The following is an 8,611-nucleotide window of genomic DNA, read 5'->3' on the forward strand; positions in this document are numbered from 1 at the left end:
GATAAGCTTGGTTGTGTGAGACCATGGGACTTTTACCCCTTGTACATGCTCTCTTGATTCTTATTTGATGTGGTTACTTATCAATGGGCTGATTTGATCTATGTTTTAGATCCAGCACCTATCTCTTTCAATGTGATATCAGAGATGTATACCCACCGCTCAGCAATATATTGAGCTTTGTTACCCTTGTTTAGTCAGTCATGCATTTGGCAATTCTCTTTTATTCTTCCTAAGATCTACTACGTGCATGGTGTCTCTAGCTATTTGATGTATGGTTCACTGACACATTGAGGTGTGATAGATCTTGGTACCTCTTGTATGAATTTTCACTGCTAGTTGCTTCTACATATCCCAACTGTTTCCCTCAATATTCTTAATTGCGGGAGCTTGGTCTTTTGTCAAATTTCCCACACTTGGTTTTGGATTTACTGTTGTATTTATTTAGCATGTTGTAATTGCAATTTTCAGCATTGTTTATGAGAGTAGGCACTATCTTGACAATTCATTGGTTGCAATTAGTGAACAACTCACTATTTTGGTAATTTCTCTTGCTTAGCCCTTGTGTTGGCTGTAATTTTGGGGCTACTTTGCAATAGTTTACAACCACCCATCTTCTTGTATTGTGCTCTCATTTCTTAGCATGATGACTCATGGATCAAATGACTATGCTATCTTTAACATTGACAAACTAGATTGCACTAGTTATAGCTATTGAAAGGCATAGATATGGCAAGTTTTGGTGCAAAAATTGCATATTAAGCCATTGAGACATGAGGGTGTAAAGCTTGAACTCTTTAATGAAAAGGATTGGGCTGAAATGGATGAGTTATGTAAATTTATAATCATTTTGTCACTCTTTAAGTAGCCCTTCTATAATATTATCTCTGAAGGGTAGACTGCATTGCAGATATGGGAAAAGATCTATAATGTCTATGATAACTAGAGCCCCGCCTCTTAGATGCATTGGTTGAAGCCACTCATGGACCTTGGTTATGAAGGAGGGGGACTTCCATGCCCACCCCCTTAAATGAGTTTCATTCTATTTTCAGCTACTTTTCTTTGGAACTTGTTGATGTGGATCATTCTTAGTGGGGTGAAGGTAGCATGACCAAATGAGAACTTACATCTTTGCTATGCTCTTTTTATCACAAAACGACGAAGAAGATTTCAAGTAGGGATTCCCAAAGGCATTAACCCTCTCAAGAAGAAAAGACCTAACATGAGGGATGATGTTGTTTCAAGTTGTAAAGATATAATCCTTCTAGACCCATGTTAATGCTTCAACTTGCATTGTCTTCTTCCTTGCCAATGGTGGATCGACTTTAAGGACAATCTTCCACCATTGTTCTTGCTGGTTACATTGCATTTCCTAAATCATGGGACACATTCCATATTGCTATGTGTACAAATATGCATGCTAATGGGCAAAAATTGTAAGATATAGAGGGTGCATTTTTTATCTTCCACCATTGTTCTTGCTGGTTACATTGCCTAAATCATGGGACACATTCCATATTGCTATGTGTACAAATATGCATGCTAATGGGCAAAAATTGTAAGATATAGAGGGTGCATTTTTTAATGAAGAGGTTAATAGAAAGAATCTTGATACTTCCCTATATGCGCTCTCATGATTTGATATAAATAGAGGCAATAATACTAAGAGCGGTAATGACTATTGTGGGAGAGACTCTCAAAAGTCTTGTTCTCAGTCACATGGACAGTCTCGCAAGCAATAAGTCTTGTGGCCATAAGTTTGCATTGACTTATTATTATTGTGGGAAATAGGGTTATATTTAGCTGTAGCACCATAAAATGCATGATGACAAGCACCAGGAGAAGGAAAAGGGCCAAGTATAGGAAAAGAATGATAATCGTAGCATTGTCCCTAGCAAGTCTAGCATCAAGATTTGAAGAGATTAATATCATGCAGATTGATTCTAATGATGATTACATACTTGCAACTTCTTCTCTCAATGTTTCACAGTTTAATGATACCTCGTCCACCTATAATTCAGGGGCTTCATTTCATGTTACCCCTCATTGAGAGTGGTTCCACTCCTATCACATGACAAGATCTGTCACATTGGCTGATGACTTGGCATTGGATATTGTTGGTATTGGAGTTGTACAACTACAATTTTCTTCAAACAATATCTTTACTTTGTATAATGTACACCATATCTCAAATTTGACCCAAAAGCCTATTGGATAGTTGGATAATGCAGGTTACTTTATATCTTTTGGAGACTCCTCATGGAAGATTACCCGTGGGAATCTTGTCCTAACACGAGGTGCTAAATTTGGCACTCTTTATCCCTTACTTGTATCTGGGTCTATCGACCATGTTTTAGTAGCAACTGCAGTACCACATGTATCGTTATGGCATCATCACCTTGGGCACATGTCATTAAAGAGAATGAAAATGCTTATCCATTTGCAGTATCTTCCACCCCTTGACTATAAATGTTTTGATTCTTGTGATCATTGTCTTTAAGGCAAGCAAACCCATACTTTGCATAAGAAATCTAGCATTATGTGCATGGGTGAGCCTAAGGCTCTTGTTCATTCTAGTGTTTATGGATCTATGCCTTGCAGTCCATTAGATGGTGTGAAGTATTTGTTACTTTCATTGATGATTACTCACATAGGATCTAGGCATACCCCATAAAGCAAAAGTTAGAAGTCTTGGCTATGTTTCAATGTTGGCTTGCTTTTGTTGAGAACTAGTTTGGATATAGGTTAAAATGCCAGCAATTTGACAGTGGGGATGAGTATGTTTCTAAAGCCTTTGAGCAGTTTTGTGATGAGAGGGGCATTAAGCATCAATTGACTACCCCCGTACACCCCACCTCATAATGGTATGGCTGAGTGCAAGAGCATGACGATTCAAGAGAGAGTCCGTAGTATGCTTAGCGAGGTACACTTACCACAATACTTTTTGGGCTAATGCAATTACTGCTTACTACAATTGTTGTACATTTAATTAATTAATCCCCATGCACTACTCTTGACTATCATGTTCTAAAGGAAATATCATATGGAAAACCTCCATCAAGTACTTGGTCTTTGGTTGTAAGGCTTTCTATCATGTTCCCAAGGACAAGCACAATAAGGTAGATCTTAAGTCAGTGAAATGTATCTTTCTTACATATGGGGATGTAGGTGAGATGGGCTATCACCTATGGGATCCACAAGCTCAGAACATAATACGCAACCATGATGTTATTTTCCATCAAGCAAGCTATTGAGGTGCGCAGAGATGATAGTCACTCTTTGGAGATGGCCATCTAGTTAGAGTATCACTCATTGCAAAAAAATCATATACGGGGTTTGGTTCCTTTATCTAGTAGAAAACGTGCTTTGCCATGCAAGTGGATGTACAAGTTGAAAAGTACCCATGGATGCCCCAAGCTAGAATATAAGGCCCAATTGGCTTTTAAGGGTTTTAAACAGGAGTATGGTGTTGACTTCACTGAAATATTCTCTCATGTTGTTAAGATGACTACCCTACACTTAGTATTGGCTTTGGTTGTGCATTTAGATCTCGACCTCTATTAGATGGATGTCAAGATGACTTTCTTACATGGGGACTTACATGATGAGATTTATATGGCATAAGGGCTTTGAGGAAAAAGGCATGGAACATCTAGTGTGCAAGTCAAGAAAGGGCCTTTATGGCCTTCAGCAAAAACTTAAGGAATGATACCATAAGTTCCATACTTTCATGCATTCACATGGATATACTTGCAGTGATATGAATATGTGTTTATATGCAAAGAAGGCCCATGATGGCAACCTTATGATTTTGGTGCTAGGAGTGCTCATGAGATGAGGTGGATGCCTTAAAAAGTCTGCTCAAAAAGAGCTTTGCGTTGAAAGACATAGGACATGCCTAACATATTCTTGGGATACACATCACACACGCGATCTCTCTAAGGGGCTCCTTTACTTATCACAAAAGGAGTATATCCAGAAGGTTCTTGAATGGTTTCATATGTTGGACATTAAGCCTATTGGCTATCCTTTACCTTCTAATGTGAAGGTTAGTTAGGCTGATTATTCGTAGTCTGATGAGAAAAAGTTTAAGATGGTGAAGATTCCTTATGCATCCATAGTGGGCAATTGAGATAGCCACTTACCCTAACATAGCATTTGCAATGGAAGTTGTGACATGCTATATGGCTACACCTAGGAGGTGGCATTGGGATGCCATGAAGGGTATCATGAGGTATCTTAAGGACAATGTAGATATGTGCATATGTTATGATGATTGGGATACATGAGTCATGAGGAATGACTCTGATTATGCATGACATGGAGACAATAGGATGTCCACCTCTGGCTATGCCTTTACCTTCATTGGAGGTGTTGTTTCTTGGATGTCTAGGGTGTAGAAATGCATGACCTATCTACTATAGAGGTAGAGTATGTTGTAGCCCCACTAGGCTTATAAGAAGGCTATTTGTTTAGCCATTTGATATAGTAGGACTTGGTATTACTGATGTGGTCCCTACATTGCATTCAAATTCTATGAGTGCCATCTAATTGGCGGAGAATAGGGTCTTCCATGCAAAGACAAGGCACATTGAGGAGCATTACAACTTTATGAAAGAGGTCATTGAGAATAAGTCCATTGAGCTTGTCAAGGTCTCAATTGACCAAAATCCTACATATTTTCTCACTAAAAGTCTCTTAGTGAAGCGCTTTGCCTTCCTTAGGAAGATGATGGGAGTTGAATGAGATGACTTCTTTCCTCATCCTATTGTACTTCATTTACATTTGTCCTTTTGTTACTTTTTTCTTATTCTCTCCTCAAAAGAGGCACACTTGCCTTTAAGTGGGAAGTTGTTTGGGGTAAAGGTGTATGTGCCTATGCCACCCATGTATTCACTACATTGATAGTACCCACACACCTATACACTACATGTGGAGGGCACTCATCATTGTTACTTCATTCTTTATTTTTTCAATGAGTAATAGAATAAAGGATGTTGGTCATGCATTGTGCATGTTGGAGTTTCCACATCTTGTGTCTTTCTCTCTCTCTTGATGTCTTGCTTCTTCCTCCATAGCTCATCTCTTTCATTGCTTCCATTTTCTTGAGCTTCCACTCAAGCTTTGCCTTTCAAGTGGGAGTTGGATTGACGCTATAGATTTCCAATGAAGCTTTGTAGTTATACACCTTGGATCAATGAGCACCATAACTTCTTTCTTTTGAGCTAGGCTTACATCTTGCATAAGTAGAAGAGGTAATGATTGTCACATCTTTGCATTCTCGTGCTTTCTTTATGGGCTTTATTACTTATATGGCAATGGGAGAGGTAGGCATACATAGAGATTAAGAGAGGGAGATACAAAGTGGCTATACATGATTCAGGCTCTTGAATAAATAAGAGTGAATCCATCAATGTCCCAATATTGAGTTGTGTTGCCCTCAACAATAATCAAAGGTTTTAATGAGAAAATTTTGAAATTTAAGAATACCATATTGTATTGCAAAGCTAGGCTTGGAAAATGTAGAATCGATGATATTTTTCTAGTTGCTTGAAGGAGGTTGTGAGCTTTCTTAGATAGCCTATCATGGTTTGCAGAAGCTACCTCAGTTTTATTGGCTTTTATTGTAGTCACTTCTGGGTCCTTTTTGGACTTTCTAGATGGAATATGTACACATATTTACTTAATTTCAAGACAATTTAATGGAGTAGAACATACAAAAGATAGTGCTTCATGCATTAAATTCTCTTGAGGGCCTCATGAACTACAAGTACACAAACACCCATCTAGATGCACACACAAGCATATATATGTGAACATGTGTGTGTGTGTGTGCGTGTGCGTGTGCGTGTGCGTGTGTGCGCGCGCGCGCGCGCGCGTGTGTGTGTGTGTGTGTGTGTAGACATATAATGCACATGTAAACATGTATATGTATGTGTTTTTTGCATATCCGTGCACATATAGACATATGTATGTATGTATGTCTTTATATGTAACTATGTGAAGCATTGTATCCTCATTAAGATCTTGGAAAAATCAACAGTAGACCCAAATATATAATGAGTGATTGAACAACTATGATAAGCCCTTGAGAGTTCCTTCCTCTCTCGAATTTTGTTGTCATTATCATTTGCGAACGTTTGAGAATCGAATATGGTCCCATTGGGAATAGGAAGACCCTTGATTATTTTTCAAACATAAGATGCTCATTGTTCTTAATAGAGGATCTTAGATGACAACAACCAAAAGATAGACTAGAAGACAACCTTGCCCAATGAACCTCTTTAGCATAAAAGACTCCTCAAAGACCAATTGAACCACAAACTAGCTCATGCCTATGCTACAACAAACGTGTTCCCCAATCCCATCTTTCCCTACACCAGCAATAAAGATCATGTTGCTAAACATTATGCATTTAGAAACAGGGAGAAATAGACTTCACACATCGAATAATATCCATTATTGTCCTAGATTTGAAGTGATTTTGGGGGTTTAACTTGATCTTGCAATACATGGGTTGCTTGATTATAGCTTGTCTTGGGGGTGTTCAACACAACTTTCTTAGATTTCTAAACACCAACGTTCTTACTATCCTTGTCACCTTGCATGTACTTTTCCTCTTCTTACATATGCTCAGGACATTCTCTTATAGAATGTCATACTTCTACATAAACAACACACATATGGAGACGAGGCGAAATTGACCTTCACATACAACATAAAATCCTTGACATCACATGAGTACTTTTTGGGGTTCAATTCAATGAATTTGACATTACATGGGTTACTTGAGTGCCACTTGACTCAACACCAACTTTCTTATGTTTCTCCTAGCATTGCCACTTTGCATGTGTTACTTGACTCTCACAATTTACCTTCTTCTAAACCTACTTAGTACATTCTCTTGCAAAAAGTTGTGATCTATGCTTACACCATGCATTTGGAAATGGGGGGAAATTGGCCTCACATACCAAATAAAGACCCCCTTATATCTTATACCTCAAGTATTTTTGGGGGTTCAACATGATGATCCCACGATATGCATGCCTATTGTTGCCTTTAGGACTTGTAATGAGTGGTGAACACAAATAACCTTTTTGGGAGAACCTATTGATAGTCTTGACCTATGCTTTGAAAAGGGAGGGAAGTTTTGGGGAAGGGGAAAAATACTATACACATTCAAAGTCTAGTATGTGGTTTGGGAAGAATCCAATTAACTAAGGGATTCCATGCACAAGGTTTCCCTTATCACTCAAATAAAGTGGCACAAAAAACAATCGAACAAAGGATCTTTCGAACAAAGTAGCATCGAAACCAACCTCCTTAACATGATATCCCACTACCACTTGAAAGAACCATGTAGTGATGAACTTGAAAGGTACTAGGTTGCATCATGCTTGAACTGTGGAGCTAAACCACTTTGGGAATCCTTCATTTGATGGTAGTTGATCCATGAAGTTATGAACTTACCCACCTTAATGAGCAAAACTAATAGTAGCTTTGTGAGCAACTTTGCAAAAGACAATATGGCTTCCCTCCTTGATGCATTGACCTTTTGCATGTTGGCTTGACCTAATGCCTTGGGTGTTGATTTGCTTTCCTTTGACATGTGTTGCATAGGAATCTTAGTCCATAGAGATATCCTCAATTGCCTTTTAGACCTTTGCTTTACTTTTTCCCTCAAAACATTGTCGATTGGGAGAAATCCTCAATTGCCTATAGGACCTTTGCCTCACTTCTACCCTCAATAGCTTGTGGGTTGGGAGATGTCCTTTGTTGGCATTTGACTTCCTTCCACCTTTAGCACCTTATGGGTCGGGAAACCCCTTTCCCTAATGCACCTTTGTAAGTATGTGATCAAGCTCTCCCACAAAAACCTTTTTTTTGAATCCCTATCCTCTTGGTCTCTATGTTCACAGTCTTCTAACTTACCCTAGCTCATTCGAAAACCATGAACATGTACACATGCGCACGATTGCCCTTCAAAACTACACACCCTTACATATACAAACATACACCTTTGAAAACTACACAACCTTATAGATATAGATACATGCACCCACATGTAATTTACAACTACACATCTATACATACATTACTTGCCCCCTTTAGAACCACATACATAGACAAGTGCATATGTCACTTTTAGTTGCTTATTCACACACAAACACACTCACGTGGACATATTCGCTCGTGAACATATACATTACATGCATAGGAAAAGATGAGAAGATGAATTGGAAGAAGAAGTGTTGAGGGTGAGGGAGTCCTTAAGAGCCACGTGACATGGGTCAAGGCTCCCAAATTAATTAAAAGGAAAGAAGAAGATAATGGAGGGGGGTTAGGTATCAATGAGGAGGAGGGAGGAGCAAATGCATATATTGACTATTATCTCATTCTCAAGGGGTCAAATCTTCGACTTTTGCTCCTCTGCCCGTGAGCAGAGAAACATTGCAGGTACATGTGAATCACGATGAGCTTGCAATCAATCTATTGGTGATGTTGATGAGAGTGGAGACCGGATGATCATGAGGATGAGGTGGGCTTTTGTATTTTGTATGTTTACAATATGTGGGATAAAAGACAATATCCATATTCGGGGCTCCCAAAAATT

This window comes from Lygodium microphyllum, chromosome 15 (assembly GCF_053477565.2).
Source record: "Lygodium microphyllum isolate KBCC chromosome 15, Lygodium_microphyllum_v1.1.10, whole genome shotgun sequence".
Lineage (NCBI taxonomy): Eukaryota > Viridiplantae > Streptophyta > Polypodiopsida > Schizaeales > Lygodiaceae > Lygodium > Lygodium microphyllum.